The sequence below is a fragment of the Homalodisca vitripennis genome, unplaced genomic scaffold (assembly GCF_021130785.1).
Source record: "Homalodisca vitripennis isolate AUS2020 unplaced genomic scaffold, UT_GWSS_2.1 ScUCBcl_2741;HRSCAF=7800, whole genome shotgun sequence".
Lineage (NCBI taxonomy): Eukaryota > Metazoa > Arthropoda > Insecta > Hemiptera > Cicadellidae > Homalodisca > Homalodisca vitripennis.
Genome location: NW_025778850.1, coordinates 31,079 through 44,766, shown reverse-complemented (window position 1 = coordinate 44,766; position 13,688 = coordinate 31,079).

Genomic DNA, 13,688 nt, shown 5'->3' with positions numbered 1-13,688 from the left:
ATTATGTTCAAAATTCACGGGCAAATTTCCAATCATAAAACTTTTCTTTTTTCTGTCCCAATACAAACCAAATTTATCATCCTTTGCTCTAGGAAGAAATTTTTTACCAATTTCACCAATTATTATATCCGTTGTTCCAGGACTTATTGGTTCAACTATGGTAGAGTCTTCAATGATTCGAGGTCTAAATGGTGTTGAAGATGGTAATTTTGGCAATTCAAACTCAGATTCTGGTATCGAAATATCAGCAAAATTGTCGTACAACTGGAACCAAATTCATTAAATTTTGATTATCGCTTAAAACATTTTCAATTTTGCCCTCAACATTTTTTATTGCAGATGTTACAGGTTGATTAATTTTTTGAATAAATTCTTGTTCTTTTTCATCAATTCGAATCTGTTCTTTAAATTCTTTGATTAATTTCTTTTCTATTTGATCAAGTTTTTTTGCTTCTTCTGAAGTTACGTTCGCCATTTATTTAGGAAAATTTTGAAACGTAAACGTGGAACGTGGAAACGTGAACACGAAACGAGAACACGAAACGTGGAACGTAAAACGTGAACGTGGAACGTAAAAACGTGAACGTGGAACGTAAAAACGTGAACGTGGAACGTAAAACGTGGAACGTAAAAACGTGACCGTGGAACGTGAAACACGAACGTGAAACGTAAACACGAACGTGAAACATGAACGTGAAACATGAACGTGAACGTGGAACGTGAACATGAACGAGAACGTGGAACGTGAACGTGGAACGTGAACAGATTTACCGTTTTTTTTTCTGTTATTTTCATAATGTAAATAAAAATTAAAGATAATATAAAAATAATTGTAACAAATATTTTATCGAGACCACTGAGCAGCATTTATATTAGAAAATTTATTCAGATATTTACCATTTTTAGGCTTCAAAGTTAGATTAATAGTTAAAAATCCGTAGTCTTCCTTCCAAATTTTATCACATAACTCAATAAAGTGGTTAAAAACTCATATCAGATCCCACATAATTGTTGTAAATTTTTCTCGAATAGTGATCGTCTTGCTTAAAAACACACAACATATTCAAATTATTTCTAATAACTTGTTTATCAACCTTTGAAAAGCATTGGGAAAGATAGATACAAGATATGTTTTTGTGACGAGACATTACGAAATATTCTTTAATAACGTCCTGATTTTCCAAAATACAATCATCAAAAACGATTAACGAATTGGGTTTACATTCGCTTAACGGAACTATGTCCTCGGAAGCATTATAAAAATATGATATTTTCTTACTTAAGTTCTTCTCAATATTTTCAAATCTTTCTTGTAATTTTTTATAGGCGTCTTGTTCTAAAGATTTACTAAAAACATACAAATTGGAATAAGGAATCAACCTATTGTAGATAAAATTCAATAGTAAAGTTGTTTTTCCACATCCACTTGAACCAAAAATTAACAATCTGATTGGTTGATCTTTCTTATTTTCTTCAAACGTTTGAAGTTTTATCTGATCTTTTTGCTTTAAAAATTTCTCCATTTAAATAGAAGATTTTCATCTTGAAGCAACGCTTGCGAAAATGAAGCTGTTCAAGTTGACTTCAGAAAGCTCTAAATTAGTTTTAAACTTGGAACATCCTATACACTTAGAGGAAGAATCAAATTATTTTATCGGTTTTAAGCGGTTTTTATTCTGACAATTTTTGTAATAAATATTAGTGAAAGTTCTCCTTATTGTATAGGATTTAGTGAGAAGAACATAACAAAATATTATGGTTTAAACAAAGGATATTATACTTTCGATCAAATTAAAAATTCCCTTAAAAATTATCTGAAAACATTCAAACAATCAGATAAATCTTTAAACTTTGACGAAAACAAGTTTGAAATGCAAAAAAATTATCTCTCTAATAAAATTCAAATAAAATCACCAGTAAGAATAATGTTTTAAGCAATTATTGTAGAATTGTTAGGGTTTGTTCAAGAAACTATTGAGCCAAATCAGGTATATTTAGGAAATAAAACGCCAAAATTTAGACCGTTTGATGTAATTGAAGTGCACTGCAATCTCGTTGAACCTAGTTTTGAAAATCATACCGAACATTTACACAAAGAATCTGAAATTTTGTACACTTTTTTCCCAAATGTTGCTTATGGATCAAAAATCAGTGAAAAACCGAATGAAATCGATTATATTCCAATTAGAAAAAATATTAAAAGAATTCAAAAAATCGTTCTAACTATACAAGACTCTGAGGGAAATTTATTAAATAATGAGAGTAAAACAACAATATATTTAAGATTGAAAAAAGGATTAAAATGGACCCCAAAATATAAAAAAAGCTTCGAAAACATACATTCTGAAGGTAGGGGTGATTCGCCCCCGCCTTCAAACTTTCAAAAAAACACTGTTTTCATTAATGAATCTGGGCTTTATTCTCAAAATAAAAATTACTAGTTAAATGGAGTCAGTTGTAGACCTACATTCAATAACAAAGACATTGTAACGATTGTAGACTAAAGCAATGTAATCTGGTTTAAAACTAAAGATGTTGCAGAAGTATTAGAATATGAAAATACTAGACAAGCTATCATAAATAATATTGATAATGACGAGAAAATAGCCTTTAAATATATAAATTACAAGAGTCTATGCCATAGACCCTTTCAAAATCTTCATCCTGACACTATTTTCATTAATGAATCTGGATTTTATTCTCGAAATAAAAATTACTAGTTAAATTTCTTTTCTATCTAAATGGAGTCAGTTGTGAATCTACTCAAATTCAATAATAAAGAAATTTTAACATTTGTTGACGAAAATAATGAATTTTGGTTTAAAGCAAAAGATATTGCAGAAATATTGGAATTTAAAAATACGATGAAAGCGATTAGAGATCACGTTAAAGACAAATATAAAAAAAGCTACGATAACATAGATTCAGAAGGGGGGAACGAATCGTTCTTACCTTCAAACTTTCAAAAAAACACTATTTTCATTAATTAACCTGGCATATATTCTTTAATACTGAAATCAAAAACGAAGATAGCAGAAATGTTTCAAGATTGGGTTTTAGAAGAAGTTTTGCCAAGTATTCGTAAATTTGGTGTGTACAAACTTGAAAACAAGATTAAATATTTAGAGGACGAAGTAAAACACTTGCAAATTAAAGATGAAATGAAATCATTGAAAATAGAGAATCAAGAATTGCGAATGGAATTAATGAAGAGAGATATGGTATGTAAAGATTTTGATAAGAAAAAACACCATGTTTTTGTGTTAATTAAGAAGAATCACATGTGGGAATATCCTTATTACGTTATCAGAGCTCAGAAACGAGAAATACCAAACCGATTAAAACATCTAAAAATAAATTATCCTGAATTAGAGATTTTGTTCATTGATGACGAAACCAAATTCTATCAATCTCTACAACCAAATGAAAGAATCTTTGAATATTTTATACAACGGAAATCATTTTACTACAAATATGGCAGAATCTCGACTGATTTATAGAATATCTAAATTACACGATGAAAATGTTTCTAAATTTTACTAAAAAACTCTCGATTTATTATATTTTGTTTGTAAATGTTTAGCATAACTAGGTAACCATTGTAAAATCTTTTTTTCATATTCACAAGGCATTTCGTTTTTATAACTTTCGCTGAAAATTTTTTTAGCACAATCTTTGCAAAAAGCATCTTTTCTATCTTTACTATACTGCCAGTTATTAAATTCAGAAATATTTTTAATTTCTTTACAAAAGTAACAATTTTTTTCTTCTAAAGTTAATTTGTTCATTTTATCGTATAATTCCTTACAATAACAGTCTTTTCTATTCTCTTCTTGACACTTTGTACATTTCTTTTGAGACTCCATTTATATAGAAAAAATTATTACACGATGAAAATGTTAAACTCTTGAATTATGATATTTTGTTTGTAAATGTTTTTGATAATTATTTAACCATTTTATAGTTCTTCCACATTCACATTGAGTATCTTCATAATATAATCTATGGTGATTCTTCTTTACACAATCTTTACAATATGAGTCTTTCTTATCTCTACTATAGTGATCACTATTAAACTCTGAAATTTTTTTAGTTTCTTTACATTTAAGACATTCTTTATCTTCCAAAGTTAATTTTTCTATTTTATCATATAATTCTTTATGATATTCCCTTTCACAATCTTTGCAATTATAATGCATTCCATCTTTCCTATTTTTATCTTTATAAAATTCATTTAAATCTTTAAATTCTTTGCACTTTGTACATTTCTTTTGATGCGCCATTTATATATAGAAAATTTATATTACAGTTTTGACTTCTTCAATTCATATTCATAAAACTTTCCGGTTATTTCTTCATTATTTAAATCTTTTATACTATAAGTTACAGGATCTGTGTTATTAATTTGATAAATCACAAAGATTTCTCTTGACCAATTGTTCTTATATTTGTTCGAAAATGTTTGTTTTTTACTAACAATTTCTTACATGATCATTGACTTTAAATTTAGTTTTCGTGTGAATTTCAGGTGGAACATACTTGAAAACCGACTCTAATAACTCTTTTTCTGCATCTTTACCTACGTCTTTAGGCTTCATTTTGATTGTGCTATGAACAGTATCGTTATATTTCTTTACGATTTCTTGAAGAATATCGATCCATTTAAAGTTTTTATTAATCTCAAAAAGAACCTTCATTCTTTCATTTTGAGTTCTGTTATATCTCTCTACAATACTTGATTTCTCTTCGTTTTCAGTATGATAAATCTTAATGTTGTATTTCCTCAAAACATCGTTAAATTCTTTATTTTTAAACTCTAAACCCTTATCTGTATGAAGTAGGTTAGGAGGTTTGTGATTGATCCTTATGGCATCTTTTACTATATCTTCGAAAGCTTTTGAAATATCCTTGCCGTTTTTTCTTTTGATAGCTCTTGACCAAGCATATTTTGAGAAAGTATCAATAACATTTAACATATACTTAAATCCATCATTTTGATCTGAATAGTTAGACATTATAACTAAATCTGCTGCCCATAAATCGTCAATTCCTAATGTTATAATTTTTCTCTTTTTAAACTTTTTTCGTACTGGTGCATGAATTTCTCGAGCTTCAATCTCTATCTCATCTTTAGTCTTCAATTCTTGCTTAACAGGTTTTGGATTTGGATTTTTTATAAACTTACTCTTGTTTGTCTTACATTTTGAACATTTTGCAGCAATTCTATACAATCCATTTTGAGTTTGAACGATTTTTGAATCTATATTTTTCGTTTTCTTTTTACACTTGTGACAGTGAATTAAATCATCTTCCATTTACATATCAAAGTTTCCAAGTTTATTTAATTCGTCTAATATATCTGTTTTATAGCCATACGGTACTGTATCGATCTTATTTTCTAGGACAATTCTCTTATCATCTTTAGCGTTCAGTGCCAGCTTGTTTATGGTAACAGTGTACAACTCATGTTTATAACTTTTGATGACTGTCATCTCCCTAAATTCTTCTTTATCTTCGAACAAACATCTCTTCAAGTTTTCGATATTTATTGTTTTATTTACAACGCTTCTCTTAATTCCTTTACACCTAACTGGGTTTTTATCTAGATATTTGTACGAGTACATCTTAGACCTTAAACCACAAAATTCTTCTAAAACTTCGCTATTTAACTCATCTTTGAATTTCCCTATTACCTTCTTATTTTTAGTAGTGAAACATTCATGATCTTTTGGATAATCACTTGTATCAAAGTCATCTATATTTTCTTTAATAATTTTAAAAGGATCTCGTTTCAATTCTAGAAAAATAACTGTCTGTATCCATGTAACACAGATTCAAATCTGGATCAAAACTTCTTTAATTTGTTGTAATAAAACTCGTACATTAGCAATTTTGAGAGGTCGAGAACTGAAAATCCTATGTAAATCGGTTTGTTAAATTTAACCTTTTGTTTGTACATGTGACTCGCTATACAGTTGTCGTCAAAGATGTTAAAGCATTTGAAATTTGTTTTCTTAGCTTGTTTCATTGAAAATTCTTCATTTCCAAGCTTAATATCACATCTGTTTCTCACATTTTCCATAGATTTTCCAAAACACTGAGTTGTTCATTAGCTTATAAAAGTCCTTTTCAAAGTCGCTTGTAGCTTTGGTTCTCATGTTTGTGTTAAAATCAATGTATTCTTTCATAAAAGGCTTCTGATCGAATGCAATAACTCTATTCACATGTTTCAAAATCATACCTTGTTCCAAATAGAACTTCAAATTTCTCGAATGAACAACGTATTCAGTTTTATCCAGTAGAGTTGTGCAAAGTTTGTTTTTATAATGTTCGGGAGCAAGAGGTAAATCCTTGTGATGTTCGTGTAAATTTGTTGGATATCCAAGATCGACTTCGAGAATATAGCCATAATCTTCGTCGCCAGTGAGTTCTAAAATTGTTTCTTGCCACTCTTCTTTTGTATACGTTTTAGGATCCATCCACTTGATATCACTAAACGGCAGTTTTTGCATAAGACCATACCCATAAAGGTTGTTTGCATCGAGATAGAGTAAATAGTTTTCGGGCTTTGTCTTATCAAAATCTTTTAAATATTTGTTATTTGCTTTCACATATCGTTTAATACACTGAGAAATGCCCCCGCGAATGCCTTTTTCAATCATCAAATACATATTATAATCGTTAATTAGCTGAAGCTCAATTTTCGTTAATTTTAACATTGCGTCCCATGCGAGACTGGGAGCTGTTAGATAGTGTGCCGGATCGAGTTTATAACAATTAAGGCAAATGTTTCTGAAATTTTCGAATATATCAGCAAGCAATAAAACATCTTGGATATTGTACAAATCAGAGTAATTTCCAAGATTTTTCTCTTTTAATTTGTTCCAAACCTTTAAGTAGTGTTGAAAATCTTTCTCAGATATGCTCTCATCTGTCAAAAGTGAATAGAAATCTTGAATTCTCAATTCTTCTGTGTAATCAAGTTTTTTCAATACTGTCGATAAATTCATAGGGAAATATTCCTTTTCCAGATAGAATTTTAAAAATCTCTTCTTCGTCATTTGGCTGTCTTTCTATAATTTCATTCAGTCCATCTTGTATAAAATGATTTGTATGTTTGAAGTCTTCTCTCTTTAGATTTTTAGCTAACTTTTCTATAGACGAGGCCATGAATCTGAACGTGTCTACAAACGAAAACTTGATGAATTTTCTTGGCTTATCACCTTCGAATTCATAGCCATATCCAGAATTTACAGAATAATTTATATATTTTTCATCGGTGTTTGCAATCAAATCAACATTTCCATATTGTTTAGCCAATTCTTTTATGTACAAATGAGTATCGTAATTTGACATATTGTGGCAGAAAACGGGAATATTCTGAGGAAATTTCAAATTTAGATTGCAACATGCATGAGCTGCGCCTCGAAACTTGCCGGTTAAATGACAATGATCTCTCACTTTATTATAACTCTTATCTTTCCAACTATCAGGAGTAAAACCATACTGAATTGACCCAACATCATAAGCAGACCATTCACAGATATGACAAACGTTTGAATTTTGATACGAAATTTCTTCTTCTTCTGTCAATTTCATAGGTTTCATGTTCTTAGAATTATATTTTTTCGCTATGTATTTCGATAATTTATTGAGTTCTTCAAACAATTTTGTCGGGACGTTTTTCAAATCTTCTTCATTTTTGGCACGATAACATATCGGCTTGTACATACGATTGGTCACATTAGACACTAAATATAGAGTAAAACCATAAGGAATGTGCCTCTGAATCTTGGTTGTAGTCGATCTTTGTGGATTGTTCTTGCATGTCGGAATTTTTTCTAATATGCTCTCAAAGTCCATATAAATTACGTACGGATGGTTAAATTTCTTTTGATAATTAGTAAATTTAGTTGTTTGACCTGGAAATGGCATAATTGGCTTACAAACTTCATGATTTTTACAAATTTCTAAATGATCTGTTAAATCTCCAGATTTGTAGAAATGGCTTAAACATCTTCTACAAAGAAATTTTCTTTCCTTATGCTTGGATAACTGAGAACTCACGAGCTTATTTAAATCGGTTATCAAAACATAATGAGATTTGTCTTCTTGTTTAACATACAATAAGTCAATGTTTAACTCAGCGTCATATTTTCCAGAAATTTGTAACGGAACAATGTTAATATTTTCATCAAAACTGTAGACATTGATAGACATTGTTGGATACTTATACTTGGAATTGTAGCTTCGTTTTTCAAATATTTGTATATCTTTCAGAGACATTGGATACTCAAAACCTGAAAATATTTCGTCATTCACAAATTTTTCGTATTGCTTTACACGTTCACAGTCTCTTTCTGGTTTTTCAATAGCACATCTTATTGAGTAAATAAAGCAAAAATCATCTCTATTTTTTATATTTTATACAAGCTTTTTTATCTTTGATATTCTTTGGTAAATCGATGTATGATCCTGCATTCATCATTTCGTGTTTGTTAAGGCTCAAAACTAGTTGTTTACAACTTTTAAATGTCCATCCGGAACCTTTATTTGGATTATTCGTTTGTTCTCGATGTGTTAATTTATTAAATTGCTTAGTAATAAAGTCGTTTACGTCAAAGATTTCGTCTGCTTTGATAGTAAAATACATTAGACATGTTTGCGGTTCACCATTCACTAAAGTTCGTTCGTATTCACATTCCAAAGAGAGATAGCCCTTCATATTTTTAACATTTTCTTGAAATTTCTCGATTAAACTTTTAATTTCTGACCGCATAATTGAAAGATATTTGTAAATTGACATGGAATTGTCGTTCAAGTTTGTTAAAATGTATTGCTTGAAAAGACCGTGTATTGAGGATAAAACTTCTACATCAATGATATTTTCGGATTTTTACTTTAAGAGTTTTATCAATTTCTTCGATCATTTCAGACTTGGTTTTATCGTTAGTACCGATAGCCAACTTTTCAGCTATTGAATGAAGTTTTTCATCATTAAATAGGTCGAGATTTTTCTTTTCAACTTTGAAATTTCTCTTTAATTCACGTAATTTCTCAATATTAAACATGTTTTCGTGATCGGCAATTTTATTTTCTCTAGCCCACTGTCTTAAATAATTTAGTTCATTATTGTAAATTTGCTTGTTTTTTTCATGACTTTTAGAATTATAATGGCGATCATAGTTTTTTCTTAAAATTTCTATTTTGCAGAACGGACATGATATTTTATCGCGCTCCATTTAGATAGAAAAATTTATTTAACTAAATGGTGCTTGTAAACCAACGATTGCGCCGGGTTTACAATAATTGCCGAGTTGGAAGATTGTAAAGTACACTTACCGAACAGATTTTTGACTGTTTTGGATGAAAAAAAGATTAAAGAATTAAACAAAAATGAAAAATTACACTTGGTTGTTACTGGAAAGAAGACTATAAAAGATAAAGAAATTATAACAATTAACTTTGTAGAATAAAGTCTTAACTCTAAAACTTGCAGTCCCTCCCCACGTCATAGTACTGTTTTGATAACCATAGTTGGTGTCTTTCTTCATAGGAATCACATGGAATATTATCTACAGTAATACCTTTTGTTTCACACAAAATGTGGCTATATTCTATAAGAAAAATTCTATAATGCTCTTTAATGAATTGTGTTGATAAATCTTGATACTCACAAAAATTCCTAAGAAATTCATCAATTAAGTCTTGATTATCTTGAAAGAACGTATAATATGGGAAAAATGTCATAAAAAAACGATGAAAACTCTCTGTTTGTTTATTTTTTTACTTTCTTTTCAATATCTTTCGTAATTATATTAAATATGTAATCCCTTACTTTTTTAGTTTTTTGCCGATAGTAAAACACTCCATTAGACGTTTTTTTCTGCAAAAGACTTTACAAGTTCTTTGAATTCTGTATCATTTAAGGAAAGTATCAACTGTTCTTTAAAATGTTTTGGTAATTCGTTGAACTCGTTAAAATTGTCTTTCTTTGTAAGTTTTTGAAATGCTAGAAACTGAAGAGAGCTTGGTGAGTTCATGTTGTTTATTTAGTAGAAAAGTTTTTTATTAAAGTACAGTATGTTTTTAGTAAAAATGTTTTAAATTGATTAAATTTTATTAAGATAAATCCTTTATTCGTAGCAGATTTGACAACATTTTACAAAGCACAGCTTAAGAAAGTAGAAGCTCAGATTTGGTTAATTTTTCATTCCACAGAGTAGATAGTAATGTACCGATCGCTTTTGGAGACGAACGACTGTAGATTCGGTTAATTTTTTCATTGAGATTTGCTGTGTTATTTCTCAGCTTCCTTTATGGTACATTGAACAGTATTTTACATTGCTTTTCGGTTGGCTCCGAAAGTGCGCCAGGAACCCCATATTACTATCTACTAATCATGATTAATAATTTGAAAAAAAGGTTAATAAAATTTCGTATTTCCATATACTTTTACACACAGTATATTAGAGAAGTAATTACACACAGTATATTAGAGAGTTAGTGTAGTTTTAGGTCAAAATAGTCATATTTATGTCAATTTAAAGTATTCAAAAATATCTATCTAGTATTTGTATATATTGAAAAAACAATGTTTTCAGTTTACACGAGTACATCAACACTATTTTAAGTGCAGCCTCTCTTCAGACTAAGACCGCAGTGTATTTAGAGTGTGACTCTCTCTAGAGTACACTCGTAGAGTCTCCAGTAGACTGGCGGTGTTTTACTTGCAGCCTCGTGTATTTCCGAGTGTGATTCTCTGTAGAGTACACTCGTAGAGTCTCCAGTAGACTGGCGATGTTTTACGTGCAGCCTCGTGTATATCCGAGTGTGACTCTGTAGATTTCAGTCGCAGAGTCTCTAGTAGACTGGCGATGTTTTACGTGCAGCCTCTTTCCAGACTAAAGCTGTATTGAATTTCCGTATGTGACTCTCTGTAGATTTCACTTATAGAGTCTCCTGTATACTGGCAATGTTTTACTTGAATCTTCTCTTCGGACTATAGCCGTAGTAAGTATGGGTCTTGGACTCTACTCCACTGTGGATCTACTAATTTAAAATAATATTATTTAAAACAAAATGTATTAATAAAAGTCTTCATCAAAAAGAAGAATAACAAAATATGTATATAAATAAAATTTATAACATTGTCTAGAATTGTTTTAAAATCCAACAAATAATTTGAAACCACATTTCCATTTTTACACAACATGGACTGTTTCTTACAATTTATTATAAAAGCCAAAAAGCTTAAATATAACAATTTTTATAGTTAAATAGAATCTAGAAATATATTATTTTTCTTTGTTGTGTGTACCAAAATAATGTTTTATTTTATACTTTGTAATCGTATTTCCAATAAGTTTGATGACCTTTTCACGTGACATAAACATTTATTTCGACTTAATATTAGCCGCATAACTAATTGTTTATATCCTCGTAATATTGCTCGTGAAATAATACCGAATCTAAGAACGGTGCCGTAAGTAAATGTATAGAGTAACATTCAGAGCTCTCCGGGGAGAGATGGTCGGCCATGTCCGATATGGAACCATCCGCGGTTGATGTGTGTCAATAAAATATTATATCCGGAAGTCACTGTCTGAAGCCTCGTCATTTCAGATATATCTGTTACTTTTGGCCCTATCTCTTCCTACCATTTTATGTTGCCAAGTGTTTGAAGTTTATACTTCGTTATTATTAAACTATCAAAAGAGAAACAGTTCTGAAGTTGTTGACGTACATAAACATACGTTTAAGACACGAAGGGTTGGTACTAACGATACTTTAGACTCCAACGTACAGACCACAAGTATGGATTACTGATTTTTAGCAAAGTCTTTATAGCTCTGGTGATCATTTTCATCAATAAACTAAAAGTTTATATAAGAACTAACCTAAACAACTCAATTTACTGCACTGATAAGAAACCTGCCAGAGTTAATAATCCAGTGGGGAGGATGTCAATTAGCCGGCGTGGCTCCCAGCTAACACGTGATATTATTCTGATGTGCCTGCTCTAGTCTATACAGAGCATTCCGTAACTCTCTAGACAAAGGTATACCACGTTATTGCTCTATTCAAGAAAAACAAATTTCCCTATAAGAACATGGGTTCTTAAACTCAATTGATTTTTACCAAATATGACTGATATGTTTGTGATAAGAAGCTCAGTTACTGAAAAGAATATCATAAAATTATGTTTATTTATTTTCAAAATTTCGGCCATAAAAACTTTTAAACTTTGAATATCTTAAAAATTACAATTTTTCTACAATATAAGTTTTTAGAGTATCTTGTCACAGATATAATGATACCAAACGTGTTTAAATCGAATAAAAAAACAATTTATATAGAGCATATTTACTGAGACAAGACATGGCTCACATTGAGGTTCTCAGCGAATAGCCAACAATACAAAAACTGAACAGCAGCTCTCAATGTCTTATCACAGTAAATCTACTCTAAATCAGCTATTTATTATTTGATTTAATTAATTTCAGTGTTATTAGCTTTGTTACAAATCCTCTAAAAACTGATATTCTTGCACTTCTTTAGAAAAAAATACAAGATTTTAAGATAAAATTACAACTCGTAATCAAAGATTTAATGGTCGCTATGTATAAAATACCAAGGATAATTTGATGATATTCTTTCAGTAACAGACCTTGTTATTATGAACAGTTGATCGAAATATGGTATAATTTAATTTATTAGTTTATAAGATATTAATTTTTTATAAAAATCACAGACAGACAGATGAGAAAATAAGCATTGAAGACACATATATAGTGAAATATGTTTGTTTTCACATAAACAGTAACGTGGTATACTTTTCCACAGAGTTACGGGACACCCTGTTTATTACCCAGCAGTACAGACGTTTAATCGAGTTTCCACAATCTATTGGAATCATTTTTACATCGATCATCTAAGCATCCGAAAGCCGTGAAATCAAAGTCCATTTCAAAGTAGGTGACATTATAGCTTAGCACGGATATTTGGTGTAAACCGTCAAATTCAAAACGGATGCAATATCTTGCTCATCACAGTTTTCATCTACCAGTATTTTAGCTAAAAATTTACAATATTTCAGTAACTAACGGGGTGTTTATAGTGAATTTATGTCTACTTTTGAAAGAACAATATTTTATACAATACAAGATTAACTAATTATATAGGCTAATAAATGTAATGTAAATACATCAACAATTCGTAATAAAAGCAATTATTATAATCAATAGATTAGAATTCTAACACGTTTGTGTTTTTTCATAATTTTAAATCATTTCTATAGATCCTAATTATAGTGTTGGTATTTTTAATTGTATGTAATTAGGCTGGAAAAAACATTATAACGTTCCTGAAATATTGGCAGCGAAATCTCCACTACCTTCCTGATGTATTATAGACCGGCTAAGCCTCATCTGAGTCCGTCTAAATGCAAATTTGAGAGGAGATTTGGTGAAATAATTTCGCAGTTGACTTCCCTCCCAAGTGAACTGACGCTACAGGATTGATGTGAAATTGCAGCCTTTCATCTTCACAATCACTGGCCAAGCAGGCTTATCAGTCTCTTCCATGAAACGTAATGAGTTTATACATATAAATTAATTGTGCTATAACGGGTTCCTGGAATATCAAATGTTTCATAACATTTTAATACTTAAGTTATAATACAATAT